Genomic DNA, 15,920 nt, shown 5'->3' with positions numbered 1-15,920 from the left:
TAAAAAGCTTATCCTGCCATGCAGGTGAATGGCAGGCTGAAGACAACATGACCACTGAGTAGGGGTTGCTAAGGGGGGAAGCTCAGTGTGAGAGATGTAACCATGCATTAGTAGGCAATCCTATGCAAATGAGGATAAGGATAGTGAATCCCAATTTTCCCCTGCATGTGAGCCATGTCCCAAGAGTGTAAATGTAGGAGTAGGGGAGTAGTAGAGTAGAATATAGGTAGCATCATGAGGGGGTGTCAGAAAGGCTGTAAGCTAATTGGAGCACAGTGTCTTGTGTTTGCCCTGAGTTGCTCAGGATAGCAAGAGGCGTGTCTACAGTTGTCCTTTTTGAAAACCAGAAACCAAAGGTCTACACCGTGAATATATCTGAAATTTCTTGCAAACGTGCACACAGCTTGTCTGTGCATGTGCGGGCGTGTGTGCTCGTGTGCGCGTGTGTGCACTTGTTTGCGCGGCGCTGCCCTGGGTGGAAACAGAAAGGGAAAAGGAAGGAAAAGAAGTAGTTGGAAGTTAACCAAGGAGAACTAGCAGAGCTTCTTGGTGAAATATATCAGAATCAGCCAATTACACATGCTTTAAAGTCAGACAAAATGTTAGGGGCTGCTATTGCTATCATAAATCAACATGTGCAAGGTGGCTGAGGGTGGTGATGTTGTGAATGCTGCTGAGCAACCCACAGTGAGGAGACGGAGAAGAGTGTACAGACCCAGGGTAACCTACCAGGGGCTACATGAGCTGGAGATAGTGGAGCGCTATAGAGTGGACAGAGACCTCCTGCAGCAAATTGTTGAGCTGTGCCGGCCATGCCTCACACACAGAACCAACAGAGGGGAACCCATCCCAGTGGACACCAAGGTATGTGTTGGCCTAAGAATACTAGCTACAGGTACCTTCCAGAGACCAACTGGTGATATGATGGGGATTTCACAGGCATCAGCATCCAGGGTACTGCACCAGTTCCTGGATGCCATGTCAGCACATGTCGGTGAGCACGTATATTTCCCCAATTCCGGTGAGGCATTGGCCAGCAATATGCGTCTTTTCCACCAACTAGCAGAATACCCTGAGGTAGTGGGTGCAATAGACTGCAAGCACATACACATCAAAGCACCACCCGGTGAGCGGGGTAGGGTCTACATCAACTGCAAGGGCTTCCCCTCCATCAACTGCCAGGTCATGTGTGATGCCCAGGGCATAATAATGAATGTGTGTGCTGGCTGCCCTGGAAGCTATCACAATTCCCACATCTGGAATCTGACACAGCTGTATCAGAGATTTGCCAATGGGGACATCCCTGATGGTCACTTAGTGGGGGATGCTGGATACGCACTGGAGCCATGGCTGATGACACCCATCAGAAATGCACACACACCCGAACAAGAACTCCATAATGAGGCACACGCACAAACAAGAAACATTATTGAGCGTGTGTTTGGGATGCTCATGTCACGGTTCCAGTGCCTGGACACATCTGGTGGAGTCTTGCAGTACTCACCAACTACATGTACCCAAATTGTCATGGTATGTGCCATGCTACACAATATGATCCTGTGAAAACATCTGCAGCAGGAACAGCATGGGGCAGGGCCAAACATCCCCCCCACCATTGCCAAGGCCTGCATAGGCACAGCATGACTCGGAGGAGGAACAACCTGAGCCTGCCTCAGTAGGCAGAAGGAGGCTAAGAGGCAATGCATAGCACAAACACTGACTCAGTAGGAACCCTGGAAATGACATCTATCTCTGTCTCGCACATACAGTAAAAGGGATGCCTAACTTGACACTACCTGTTTTCAAACATGTATAAGGAGTGTACTATATGCATCCAACATAGGCAGCCCTGCAGCACCGCCTGAGGCATAAGTGCCCTATTTTAAGCAATATAAAGCACTGCTAAGCACATTTTTACCAGTATTGAGCATATTAAATACAATTGCGCGTAGCTGTGCACCGCGCTAACCAGCGCAACGTCGGGCAACATGGAGCAATGTCGGGCAATGTTGGGCAAAGTCGGGTAAACATGCTCGCACCTGCTTTACTGTTCCTTAAGCAGTCTGGTCTGCCCAGCAGGAAAATAAAAAGCAGTGACAGGGCTCGAAGTCAGGATACTGTGCAATATAGTCACAATACAAAACCACTAAGCCATGACAGCATTTCACTGGCACAGACACAACTTAACTCACTCACACACACCAGTTGGGGGGGGTCACATACCTAACAGTCACAGCCAGCAAGACAAATGTAGACAAACACAAACAAATGCTGCATCATGCCCTCTGAAGAGGCATATGAGTAACCTCCTCCCAGGCCTATGCAGACAGATAACAGCAGGCCAGGCAGTGTGATGTGGGTTGGGTAGGCTATGAAGCCACAAACTAATATGAGTGTAATTGGAAGCTAAGGTCTGTAGTGCAGTGGTATGCCTCAAGCCAGTATGATAGGCAACAGTACAGACTGAAATGGAGTACCTGACATAGCAGTGCAGGCCTAGCAAATGTGTATAAGTGTCAGGTGAACCCTTCATCCTATGTACACCCACAGTAACAATCATGTGTGCCCCCCCGGGTAGAAATGTAAAAATAATAGCTGTCCCCACTGTATGTAGAATGACTCATGGAAGCCCTGCATGCACACTGTGCTTCCTGTCGATGTACAACACAACGGTGAGCCCTGAAGTAAAAACCAACTTGATTTTCACACACATATAGTATATATGCTCATACCGGGCATGCTCACACACTTAAACAAATTTAGCAAATTATGCAAATTTCAGTCAGCAACATACTGAAAGGTCATACTGGGCATGCTCAAAGACTTCGGCCATGTCTGAGTACAGCAGTGGGCCACACATATCTGGCAGTTGCAGTTCTTACTCCAGACACTTGTCACTATTCACCAATCCTGCCTTCTGCACACACTGATATGAAAACAGACCCATATAATATATTGGACACCTGTCATAATCAAACTATGCACTCCAAGTGCTTAAGTTGTTCAAAGAAAGTGAAAAACCAAAGAAGATCAATAATTCTCCAATCAGTATCATCAAGAAACAATTAGCACTCCTAACATTATCCAAGCCATGGTCAAAGAGTCCATAGAGAACCATGAAACTTTCTTTCGCTATGTCATAAATATCAATGTAAACTCATATATGTTCTGAGTCAGTGCAAACTGTAAATGAATACATGTACATGACTGACATTGCCAACATCTTGTCAGACAGGTTCATACATATTTACTCCCTCTCACTGACACAATGGCCCATTATCATACCTGGAAATTGTGAAAACCCAGGAAATCACATATACAATGGATAAACAGCTCTTTCCAAACCTAAAAACATGGCGTGTATGGGATAACATGGTTTCCCTGGCTGTGTCATATGTGAACTCCAAAACAAACAGACCCTGCACCTAAACAGCCTGTTGAGACTCACCGTCTGTACAGGATATGAAACTTTTGAATGGGTTACAGCAACATTTGGGATACTCCATGAGTGTTGGTGCACAACAGACCATGGGAACTATTGTCTTATAAGCCTAATAAGCCTGATGTGCAAGGCCACAGAGTCCATCATTATGGAACTCATAAACAGAGCTATTGAGAGCCTACAAACACTCAACCCTACCCATTTTGGTTTGGTCAGGGGCAGATCATGGTTCCTAAACCTGCTAGACAGTTTTCAAGGCAGTTACTCAGGACATGCATCAATGAAATGAGCTACACATAGCCTACATAGACCTTGAAAAGCCCTTTTCCAACATCCCACACACATGTTGTATCCACAAAATCAACAACCTGTGCATAAACATGTATGTCATCTGATGGATTGCCAACTGGGCCACAGATAGATCCCACAAGGTAAGAATTGTGGTCTCCTGTTCAAGCTGGTAACAACTGCTGCTTCCCATGGCTCAGTCCTGCGACCCCTCCTGTCTGGTGTATACTTTTCAGAAATACAGTCAAACATGAGGGGTATGTTTAGCAAGGTTTGTGGATGACTGCAAAAAGGTTGTCATAATTGATGTTTGGGACAACAGAGACATCCTTAAAAAGGGTCTCAGTCAGACAGATTTGGTGTCAAACCTATGGGCTCGAACTACAGTCATACAAATACCACATAGGTGCCAACATCCTAAATATGGAGGTAATAATAAGGGATCTATGGACACATGTGGATAGTCATCACTACTTCCAGAAACACATTTACAAAGTGGTTAGAAAATTATGCCATATGTTCCCTCAAACTGCCAAGGTTTTTGCATGTAGGTCAAAGGAGGTTCCCTCTACTCATCAGTCATCAGACCCATCATAGAGTACCACAACACACTTGCAATGAATCTGACTAGGCACCTTCAGCAGCTGGAAAGACCACTGACGTACCTCAACAAGAGCATTACTGGCATCAAACAGTTGCCACATGCAACAAGACTGAATTTAACTCAATCTGTACTCTGTTGCATACTTTCTACTCAGGTGATCTCTGCCCAACAGACAGGTCCATGTCCAATGCAGAACAGATGTACATGTGCTATCTGAAGTAACCCCAAGCTCACTGTACTACATGCTCTAGGGATATCATCATCACAACAATAAATAGAACATGTTGGAGGGATACATTAATTATTCACAGACTTCCCTTCCTTTGGAACAGGCTCCCTCCCAACCTACATTAAGCTGAGTCCCTCACTGACACTCTTCCAGGGGAGCCACACCATGGATCACTTAATAAGTTCTACTACACAGAGGCCTAGGTAACTAATTCCATGGGTGATGATAGCTGCATACTCTGGTAATCACTATATTATGCAGCCAGATAGCCCTACCTACCTACCTACCTGTATACATATATATATATATATATATATATATATATATATATATATATATATATATATATATATATATATATATATGTAGGAGGAACACAGTATAATAAGCCAAAGATGGATGGGCAGAGATGTGTGTAAGAGGGTGACCATGACAGGGAGCCATCCAGGACTGTCCCACCCAGCACACATCCCAATGGCACAAAAGACATGAGGTGCACATCTCACTCTGTGTACATAACAGCCACCAGTATCTGTAAGCATTACAGTGTATGTGGTTCATGTGCCCACTGTACAACATGATGGTACAATGAAGTACACATCTACTATCTGTAGATATGTACCTGTCACATAGTCTACTACATACCTATGAACCTATCTTCAATAAGGCATATGTTAGCCTAGGCAAGCTGTGCAGCTTTCACCACCCCATTGGGTAGTCTCGCAAGCCCTCATTCTAATAGTTAGTACCCTAAGCCCCTTCCTAGTGGGGCTGCTGATGTGATGGCTGGCATGAATTGTCTGTTTCCTATCCACTCATCAAGGTTCCTATTGAAGAGTGTCAGCGAGGGGCTCTGTCTGATGTACATTGGGACTCTGTTCCACAGTAAGGCAAGTGTCTGAGATGGTACTCTATCCCAATATAATGTTGTATTCATTGTTGTGATGAGGTTCATTTCCCTGAAGTGTGTAGGGCAACTCAATTTTGTTATCTGTAGATGGAGCATGCTCAGCAGTTATGTGTTGGACATGTCTCTGTATGTTAGGCAGAGTGTGCCTCTGAGTAGGTGGTACACAATGAAGAATAGATTTAGTTTTACCAGTTGTGTTGCATAACACAACTGTTTGAGGCCAGTAATCCTCTTGGTGAGGTACCTCTGTGGTCTCTACAGCTGCTGGATATGCGTAGTCGAGTACATTAAAAATGGTGCATTGTACTCAATGATGGGTCTGATGACTTAAGAGTAGAGGGCCACCACTCCCTCTTCAGATCCTACATAAACCTTTTGTTGATTATGTGGGCCACATAGGATTTCCCAATCATTTTGGCAACATGGTTGTCAAAGGAAAGATGACTATCGACTTGTGTCCCCAGATCCATTATTACCTTGTCAGTTTTAAGGGGGTAACACCTATGTGGTAGTCTGTGTGTACTTTGTTTCCACCAAAGGGGATCACTATTCATTCCTCCACATTGAGCTTAAGGCCATGATTCTGACACAACACATCTGTCTCATAGAGTCCCTTCTGGAGAATATTTGTGTCATCCGGGGAATCTATTATGGCAAACACTTTACAGTTCCCAGCAAACTTAGTCAACCACAACCCTCCTGTGTTGGCATGTACATTTGAGAAGTCTATACCAAACAGAAGGGACCCCAGGACTGAACCCTGGGGGGGCACCAGTTGTTATCGGTGTAAAGTCTGACATGTAGCCAGCAACTCTTAATTTGTGGAATCTATCTGTGATCCAGTTTGAAATCCATCTTGTGATGTATGGCTTCATGCCCAGGTTGGTGATCTGTGATCCAGTTTGCAATCCATCTTGTGATGTATGGATTCATGCCCAGGTTGGTGAGTTCATCTATGATACCTGACTGGGGAATGGTGTCAAAGGCTGTAGTGAGGTATAGGTAAGCTGTGTTGAGCTCATTTCAATCATCTGTAGCCTGGGTAACGGTCTCAAAGAAATTCACCCAGTTCAGGAGGCGTGATCTGCATATGATGAAGCCAAACTGGGTGTGCTCAACTGTGTGAAGGTTCACAATCTCTTTATTGTTGACTTCCATTATGATTGGCTCCATTGCCTTAAAGAGCAGACTTCTCAGGCTCATAGAGCATGAATGCCAAGGAGTTTTTGTGGCCCCACCCATGTGGAGTGTGAAGAATGTTGCTGTGCAACATTATATGGGTACATATCTTGTACAGAGCATGTAGAGAGATGTGTAGGTATCTTTGATGAATACGGATACATCCTCACCCTATGTACTATGATCCAGGTCCTGATGCTGAAAGGTATGGAATGAGTAGTATCCTGGTTGTGCTGGTATGCTCTCTGGAGGCTTGAACTAGGTTTCTGTTACTGCACAGATATCGATATTCTCCATACGATAAGAGACTTAGGGACACAGGTGGACAGTGGTCTCACCTTCGATAATCACATCGCCACAACAGTCAGGAAATCCTTCTATGTGGCACACCTCATCACTAAGAGCTTTTCATCCAGAAAAAAGGAGGTCATTGTCCCACTGTACTCATCCCTCATTAGACCCATTATAGAATACAATGCCCCGTTTGGTATGTACCTCTCAAGACATCTTCAACAACTGGAAAGGCCACAGAAATATCTCAGCAGATGCCCTATGCTGACCGCCTTAAAAAACTCCAGCTATACTCTGTTGCATATCGTCTACTCAGAGGCGATCTTTGCTTAACATACAAGGCCATGTCAAACCCAGAGCTGTTGGACATGCTACACTTAAAGAAATCCCAATCCCTCAGAGCCACACGCTCCAGGGATCTAAACCTTGTCATCACAATAAACAAAACATGCTGGAGGGATAGGTTCCTGACCCAGAGACTCCCCAGACTCTGGAATAGATTGCCCATACATGTCAAGCAGAGTGCCTCTTTGGTCCTCTTCAAAAGGAACCTTGATGATTGGATGGGAGAAAGGAAATTCACCCCGGGGATCACATCAGTCGCCCTGCTACACAGGGTTCCAGGGAAGTAAATAGTGTGGGAAGAAATAGCCAGGGAATTGTTATGGCTAGGCCTGTATAGGCCCTAGGGCTGATAGCCTAGTACCAACCTATGAACCTTTGAACCTATACTGAGATGTGCCTTGAATGTGTGTATCTGGAGGCTGAGACTTCTGGCAATGAGTGGCGTTTAGCTAACTTTGTGGTTATTTGTGTTGGTTATGGGGTTTGGTTTGTCCTGATTGACACACCTGAAGTCAACATCTCATTGGTCTCATCTGACCATAAGCTAATTACCCTACATATCCACATTCTGGACTCACCCCCCAATTAAGGAAACCATGTTACAAAATTTCTCCAAAGCCAAATTCTGCTTCTTAAGACAGAAGTGCTGAACTTCAGGACACCCATGCAGATGGACAATACTGTTACGACTACTGAATCCTTCACAATTGCACTTTATAAGCACTTACATGAGTGTATGCATCGTACTATCCCAAACAGAACCAAGATGCTATACTCCAAGAAAAGGAAGCCAATCTGGTGGTCTCCTGCCATAAACAAACTGCACAACAGAAGGAAGAAACCTTTGCAAAACAGGGTAAAATCTCATGAGTGGAGGAGCTTCCTCGTCAGCCTCAGGAAGTAGCTGTGATCCCTGATAAAATCCTCCAAAGCTAGTTATAAAAACAAAGTCGACACTGATTCTAAAGACAACCACAAAGCATTCTATAGCTATGTCAATAATCTCAATGGCAACACTCAGATCTGCTCTGAGTTACAGCACAATGGCACTAAATATACAGACCCAACTGATATTGCCAACAGCCTGGCAGATAGGATCAGTGCTAACTTTACCCTCCTCTCACCCATGAAAGAGCAGGTATCTATCTGTATGATACCCTTTTGGAGGATGTGTGTGTCATCTGGAGAATAAAGTATAGCCCACAGTATGCATTTACATCAAATGTGGGCAGACATATCCCTACTGTGTTTGCTTGTACCCATGAAAGCTATATGCCAAACAGGAGTGGTCCCAGGACTGAGTGCAGGTGAATACCACTTGTTACTGGCATAGAATAGTACATGGAGGCTGCAAATGTTACTGTGTGTCCTACATCTGTGCATCAGTTGTCAAGCCATCATCTAACAATCGTTTATGGTCAGTCTGTTGAGGTTATGTCTAATACCAGTATGTGGGATGGGTATGATTTGCTGGTGAGCTATAGCTTGGCTGTGTTGACCTCCCCTCCCTCACCTATAGCCTTGTTGACTGGCTTGAAGTCTACTAGCTGTAGGAGCCATGATCTGGCCTTTAGAGAACCTAAGTGGGTATGGTGCAGTGTTTGCAGGTTCATAATGTCTCTGTTAATGAGTTCCATAATGCTGTGCTCCATAGCCTTCCAGATAACATTGGTCTGGCTTATAGGGTGGGAGTTTCCAGGACCTGTTGTAGTTCTACCCTTAAACAATTTATGTTAACATTTGCACTGGGTGTGATGAGGGTGGACAGGTTTAAGAGTAAGTATATTAAAGGGTCAGGCCAGGTTTGAAGGTTAGTAGACCATGCCAGATAGGCAGGATTAAGTTGGTTTGTACATGTGTTGAGGAGGAATGCAGAGTATATTGTGAAATAGATGCTAAGGAGGAAGCCGCCAGGTAACAGGAAAAGAGGAATGCCTAAGATGAGGTTTATGGCTGTGGTGAGAGAGGACATGCAGGTGGATGGTGTGACAGTGCAAGATGCAGAGGGCAGGAAGACATGGAAACAGATGATGTACTGTGGCGACCCCTAATGGGAGCATCCGAAAGAAGAAGACGTTGTAGCTCAACTCTTGTGGACTGTGAACACCATTACCTTACGTCATTCCACATGTATGTAACCTGTATAGAGGCTCCATCTGGACAGAGCGTTTAGGTGAGTGGTGACTTCATATGTCAGCTTGTGTATGACACAGCCAGGGACACTGTACAGTACCATTGCCACTGTGGTGTGGACCTTGTTAAAGAGATGTTTAAACTAGAGTGTCTGTGAATCATCAGGTATTATGTTCTGCAGGTCAGGAAACGTGGCCCTTGTATAGTGACATGGTGGTGAAATCCGCATTCACACTGTCTGACAAGGAATTGGTAATGTCAGTCAGATAAGTGTACTTTGTGACCATTTACATTAACTGTGACCCAATCTGAGATTTCCCCTGTAGATTATGAACAACAGTAAATAAAGCTTTAGTGTTGTCTTTGGAATTATTACCATTTTGAATTTTGAAGCTTGCCTTGTATGTTTATTGAGGGATTGAATTTTCCCAATGATACTGACCAGAGAGGTTATCCCTTCTTGGTATGTAACTCTTTTTTGGTATAACATCACACCTTCTATTATATATTTAGTTTATGGCAGTGGTCCATGAGACTAATGCACTTTTACTGTATAAGTGAGAATGTCTTGTGTTTGTGTTAGCACAGTCCATGCAACCCTGTAGACGAACAGTGTGCATTAATACAGGATAATGCAGCTGGGACAGTGTTAACCTTAGTAAAGCAAACAAATGACAGATAGTAACAACAGCATCACCCGCAGCACAGTGTCATACATACACATGCGTACTCAAGTTCCAAAACGTGTGCAGTACAATGCATAATAGCCATCAACAGAAACTATGGAGTGATAACACTGGCCAATACAGGGCATGTCACCCTGTCCATGTGTCCAATATGCACATACATGCAGACAGTGCACCTCCACCATGTTCACAAATGTAGACCTCTAAACCTGTGCTGCACACACCCCACACTTACTGTCCACTGTATAACACATGCTGACACAACTACACACATCAGCCAAGTGGCACATGGGCAAACAAAACACAATTGGAATAAACACTGGTGGAAACAATACAACATTGCTAATTACAGCTTTAATGCATCATGCCTGCTCAGCTACACCTTCAAGGATATCATTATACTTTACTGCTGACAACATTCTACACATTCAACCATTGCTATACTTTATCAAAGTCACCCTGTGCATCAGCACCATGTTAGCCTGTTCCTGCATCAATGTTACAGATGACAGGAGGTGGCACAGGTTTCATCATATGCACAGGGTGTGTTGGTTTGCCAGAGGCCTACACTGAGCCATACAATCGACATGTGTGTGTGAGTGTGTGTGTGTGTGTGTGTGTGTGTGTGTGTGTGTGTGTGTGTGTGTGTGTGTGTGTGAGGGCCATGAGTACTGTTATTGGCCAATGTTGATGTAATGTGTGCGGATATGTGTTTGCCCTAGATTTATGGTTTATGTGTGTGTATCTGCATGCACACAGTTCCACCATGTGGCTGCCATATACGGGGATTTGTGGGACAGCTACAGACTGTACCTGGCAGGCTTTACAGATCATCATCTCTAGCCATGGATACGGAACCTGTGCCTGGTAGGGGTGCTACAGGCAGTATCAGGTACTAATCCAGACTGGGTACTATCCTTAGATGTTGACATATGTCCACTGGATCCAGGTGTATGCTGGGACTGGCCAGAGCCACGTGCACGTGATCTTCTAGGACAGTCTATAGACAGCCCCCCCAACATTGCTGGGGCTGGTACTGGCACTATGGGAGCGGCTGTGACCTGCTGGATGTCCACGGCAACCTCCAGATGCTGATGTTGCTGGCAAATGTCCACATCGATGCCTCAACCATCCCGCACTGCCCTGACACATAGACATGACATTGTGGAGGACATCCAATGTCTCACCCCGTCTATCAATGACCTCAGTGTAATTAAGTATGGCACCTGCTAGGTCATGAATACTGTCATTTACAGAGGTGTTATGAGCCCTCTGTGCCTTTAGTCCCTGTCTGGTGTACCGCTCCATTCGTGCCTGTACCTCCATGACAGCCTGGAACATGCATGTGGTTGAAAGAGTTGTGGCATGTCTGCCAGGGGCATGATGACCAGTAGTGCTCTGAGGAGAACCCCTGGGCATCTGTCTATGTAGTACCATTCCAGACATCTGGCTATGGCTGATGTGTCCTGATACATGTGCCATAGATTCCACACTGTCCTGGCCAGTGCCAACTGTACACTGTCCCTCAGCTAAGGGCAATGGTAATGATGGATGTACAGGCAGTATGACTGTGTGCATGGATGACAAACCTGCCTGTGCCTCAACACACCTATTCTCATGATCACTGTCTGTCTCAGTGACATCAGGTTCCCTGCTGTACTGAACCAGCCCCACCTCAGCACCTGTGAGAGGAAAACAGGAAACACACTTTAAGACCTGAACATGATGTCAGACCACATGCACACATGCACACATGCACACATGCACATGCACACATGCACACATGCACACATGCACATGCACACATGCACACACACAAATACACTCTTCCCTAAAGCGCGCACACACACACACACACACACACACACACACACACACACACACACAACACCAGCAATCTCAGAACATACACAATAGCAGGTGATGGTGGGGTACAGTATCACAAGCAAAACAGTCACATCACACATGTCAGCATGCAGGACATGTCTTGCTCAACAGCATGCAGTGCAAGTGTAGACAGTCCTTGTTACTAACAGTATACATGGCTTTGATGCATGTGTTTTGTTATTAGGTGACTGGCCTCCCCCTAGAATGCAATGCATACATGGACACAACATTGCTGTGCAAGTATTCAAAACTCTGTAATGTACTGTGCAGCATAACTCACAGGTCTATATACCATGGCTGGATGTGTATCTGTGTGTCACATAGGTATCCAATGCTGATTATAGCCTCTGTGTCTTTAGCAAATAATTGTGGACACAGTTTTAGCACATGCATGATGAGTATTCACACAACATCATCAGTGGTATATGTATAATTGATGGAATACCATTCGTCCACATACCCAATGTACAGTAGTTATGGTGAGTGTAGATCATATTGTGGACATGCCAGTGTCATCCATGACATGGCATGATAAAACACAACTGCATATTTAAACATCACACATACCCAATGTGTGTCATATGACCTAGCCACTCAATAGCATCACAAGACATATATGTGTCAGTTGTGCAAATGGTGACTGGTATGCATACTGTATAGAGGTGCATATGTTTTTACACAAACAAAATTGAGGTGTATAGCAATGAAAGCTACATGTAGTACTGTGGTTAAAATAACTGGATGGGGTATAGTACCATAGGACATCATCATGAAGCATCATGTGGTCACTTAAGGCTACAAATGTTTCCCAAACCAGCACTAATCATGCTGTAATGGAACTGTACTACCCTGGCTATATTCACCATTTCACAATCAGTTGTTACATGGGTTTGTAAGGAGGCCAATAAGGAGCATTCCCTGACATGAATGTGTAGCATGTTGCAGAGTGTTTAAATGCCCCATGATAGGCCTCTACCCCTCAGGTATATTATGTGTAATGTGTGGATGAGATTTTGGATACTGGAGTGTGTCTTTAAAGAGGGTTTGTGACTCCTTTATGTGTAGCATGCTAAAATGCTCTGTGTATGACATAGTTGTGTATGTTATGTGCATGTTGAGTATCAACTTTGGCTATCCAATGGTCACTACAGTGTAGCCATATTTGTTTGCGATGATCTGGGTATTGCATGTGTTTGAGGCAGCTAATCACATTAGTGAGATGTGCATGGTCTTACACCAAACATGCACAGCATGTATTATGGGTAGGTGTGTTACATGTGTACATGGCCTACACCTTAACTATGACATGAACTTTTTATTTATAATAATAAATGTAGAACACACTCACCAGCATCTGTCTGCTGCTTTGATGTCACCCCAGAGGGACCTACATAGAGATGAGACAGTTTGTCAGTGGCCACAACTCTGGCATTGCTACTGTGTGTTTGCAATCTTACAGTAGAACAACAGTTTACATTCACAGACCTACAGATTATGTTCCAAATGATCAGTATTGCACAACAACAGGCTCCACATCTTCTAATTACACACTCCACATCTCACATACCAATAAAGATAACAGTAGTCTACAGATATGCCATGTTACCTGCATGCTCCATGTGTGCTTGCTGGGTGGCTCCAACCTTCATCATGGTGTATGTCTGCTGCTGTTGTTTTTGGGCAGGTGCCACAAGGCTCAGGGGCAGCTCCTCCACTCTGGTGAGGGGGGATGGATATTAACACCACCTCCTGTTGCAAGCTGTTGTCTCCGCACATCAGAAGCTTGCTGAAGGACATGTCTGAGTAGATCACTGCAGTGGTGGTGTACCTGCTCATATGTCCAGTTATGCAGGCCTACCTCATTTACCCTCCGGACAACATCTTGTCACATTGCAATACGCTCCTGCTGGTTCTTGCTGGTTCATGAGAACATTAGACTGTAGTGCTGAATCATACAGCTAGTAATGATCTCATCTTCAGCACTACTATAGCTGGGATTTCTGTGATGTGCCATTATCCCTGGAAGACATAAAGAAAAAATATGTCTGAGCAAGTCATACAGCACATTTAACATTATACAGAACAGATATCACTGAACTGCCATATATAGTAACCTATTAGCTAACTGAGAGTGAAAAACTTTAACTACCACTTATCACTGCTCACCCCACAACTGCTTGAAAGTGCCTGGCTCACTCTATCTAATGAACCATGTTCTGCACAGCAACAAAATAAAATCACTATATAAGACTATACAAGAGTACCTGACACACTGTATACAACACAATGCACCACCTAGCCACAGCAGATATACATCAAGCTGATGTGTAAAGAAATATGTCATCCATCACAATGAGTGTAAGGTCCAGTAAATTTATTACTATTATACCACACAACTTGTTAGTGGCAAACCCGTGGCCAAAATATGTGCACAATTGGGAGTATAGGTCCCATACTGCTGTAGTCCACTATAAATGTTGCTAGATACGCAGTTATATGTTTTACCACACATGTGACAGAGGACATGTTACAGACATACCCACACACACATCAGACATAATTACAGGACATAAAGGTATAACAACCCAGATAAGCTTTACATGTGTACTATACAGTACTGTGTGCCAGTACTTACAAAACCTTAATCTTGAGGAATGTAATCTGTGATGAATACAGGGACCACACAAAACAGTGGATGCAAGCAATGTGGATATACACCATACTTTGCTGTACAGGCCCAGAGCTTCAAGTAGTACTACAGTACACACAGGATTTGGATTCAACATCAGTACCAATCAATAATCATAGATGTGGTGCTTTAGCCTCCAATGACACACCCCAGTTAAAACCAAGGGACTTAATCACACTGTATGCCATAGCACTTTTTCTGCCTAACAACAGAATACACAGCTTTTGCTGGGATCAAAGCAAGGACCCATAATACCATGACATAAACAGTTTCCCACTAAGCTATCCCACAAATACATATCTTTGATGTATTCACAAACACATTGACCATCACAGTCAGTCAACAGTACAGAGAATCTATTGCAACAGGTAGATGTAGGTGTGTATGAGTATATATCACTCTCTCTCTCTCTCTATATATATATATATATATATATATATATATATAGATGTATATATACATATACACATGCATTGGTGTACATATACATATATATGAAGGCACATATACATTTCACCTTTCATAGTGGGAATATCAATTATACAAAGGATGTGAGGTGTACAGTAATGTAATAGTATCACACAGTCTTGTGATAAATGCATTGAACGTGTTCACAGCCCAGGTAGCTTTAGCAGGCCTCACTGGCTTCAACATTGCAAACTGAATAAACCACCCACACTGTTTAACCACCACATGTCATATACCAGCACGGTATGCTGTCTTGTTTGTCACACACTAAAACCTACATACAAATATGAGCATACTAACCTTCACCAACATATATATCTCCGCCTTCACAAACAGTTGCAATATGTACCCTGCTGTCTGCACATATACAGATGTGAATATATATGACACATATATATTTCTCCGTATGTGTATGGCATACACACACAAGGTCCACACTGTTGTAAGTCCCTGGACCTCACAGCTGAACTGTTGGGCCTTGCTGCAACACAAACAGGTGTCACATGTGAACACACACTAACATTAGAGAGGGTATATAAAGCTGCAAATGCTAGATAAGCATACTAGACTGCTACAGCAGTTGCCAATGCTAAGCTACACTTTAATATGACTATCACACGTATTGCTCTGTCACACCCATGTTTACATAATGGCAGCACTAATCCCCCCAACAGCCATTGACCACACTACTGTACAGAACACAGATAACATGGATCAGATTTTTGACATTTAATGCTGAGCTACACATTTCACAGGTATGTCCCACTGC

Source organism: Protopterus annectens, chromosome 6.part0 (assembly GCF_019279795.1).
Source record: "Protopterus annectens isolate FY-2018-M chromosome 6.part0, PAN1.0, whole genome shotgun sequence".
NCBI lineage: Eukaryota > Metazoa > Chordata > Ceratodontiformes > Protopteridae > Protopterus > Protopterus annectens.
This window is presented reverse-complemented; position numbering follows the sequence as displayed.